The sequence below is a fragment of the Vombatus ursinus genome, unplaced genomic scaffold, assembly GCF_900497805.2.
Source record: "Vombatus ursinus unplaced genomic scaffold, bare-nosed wombat genome assembly UNPS02014961.1, whole genome shotgun sequence".
In the NCBI taxonomy this organism is placed as follows: Eukaryota; Metazoa; Chordata; class Mammalia; order Diprotodontia; family Vombatidae; genus Vombatus; species Vombatus ursinus.
The window spans coordinates 2204972-2206364 of record NW_020954739.1 but is presented as its reverse complement, the minus strand read 5'-3'; positions in this window follow the sequence as shown (position 1 = coordinate 2206364).

The window sequence follows — 1393 nt, the reverse complement described above, 5'->3', positions numbered from 1 at the left end:
GATAGATAGATAGATAGATAGATAGATAGATAGATAGATAGATAGATGGATAGATGGATAGATGGATAGATGGATAGATGGATAGGTAGGTAGGTAGGTAGGTAGGTAGATAGAAAAATGTATTGTGGGCTTCTCCTCCTGAGGCAGTGGCCACTAGAGGGTGCCAGGAGGAAAGAAATGGAGCTGCCTGAGTCTGTGCCCAGCTTTCTGAAGAAGCAAGTTCTCCTAACTAGCTAACGTGAACATAGGCACAGCTCCCTTTCTCTTCTCCCTACTCTTAGGAAGAACACATCCAGGTACCAGCCCCAGTCAAGAAAGGCCCTTAATAGCTTGCATTTCCTTTCCCTTGGTAGGAAGGAGCCCTGGATGTGGAATGTTTGGGGAACGTCAGGAGTTCAAGCCCCATTAGTGGCTCTCTGTGACCTTGGCTATGTCAATTCCTTTACCTAGGTCTGTTTTCCCCAACTATAAAATTATGAGGTTAAACTAGATCTGGGGTTCTTAACCTGAGGCTTATGAATTTGTGGCTTTCGTAAAATGTCGATATAATTGGTTTCCTTTGTAATCCTGTATATTTTATTTTGTGCATTTAAAATCTTTATTCTGAGAGGAGTCAATGAGGCTTTCCCAAACTTCCAAAAGGGTCCATCTCACACACACACACACGATAAGGAACTCCTAGACTACAGGATGTCAAAGGTCACTTCCACCTTTAATATTCTATAATTTTCTGCTGTTGCCCGGTATAGAAATGACCACCCCTGGCTCTGGAAGATCTAGACAGGAAAAAAAAAAAAAGCTACAATTGCACTGAGTAACATTTTAAAACCTTTCATGATCCCTTGGCACATTGTTCGAGTCAATTCAGCTAAATTCATTTTAGGAGTACCTCCTACTTGCCAGGCACAGCCGTCCTAGGCACTAGACCCAAAGACAAAATTAAAACAGTCCCTGACCTCAAGGAACTGGGTATTCTGTGAGGAGGGGGGATACAACATGAATGCAAATATATAAATATGAAGTAGATGCAAAATAAATGTAGTACGTGGGGGCACCACTTGGGTCCCCCACAGCTTTACCCACTGTGTCCTACACAATTCAAAGCTAAGGCAGTTAAGATAATAATATGCCAAGAAAAGCAGTCACTCAGATCTCTTGAGCTTGAGAGTGCTGAGCTGCAGTAGTCTAAGCCCGTTGGGTATCTGAACCAAATTCTGCATCATTGTGGTGAATGCCCCCATGGCAAGGATGGAGGCAGGAATGGGGGGAGCACCAGGTTACCTAAGAAGGGGTGAGCAGGCCTAGGTCAGAAATGGAATAAGTCAAAGTACCCATGCCCATCAATGATGGAATAGGGCCTGTAAGAGACCCCACACTTCTAGCCTCGGTGATA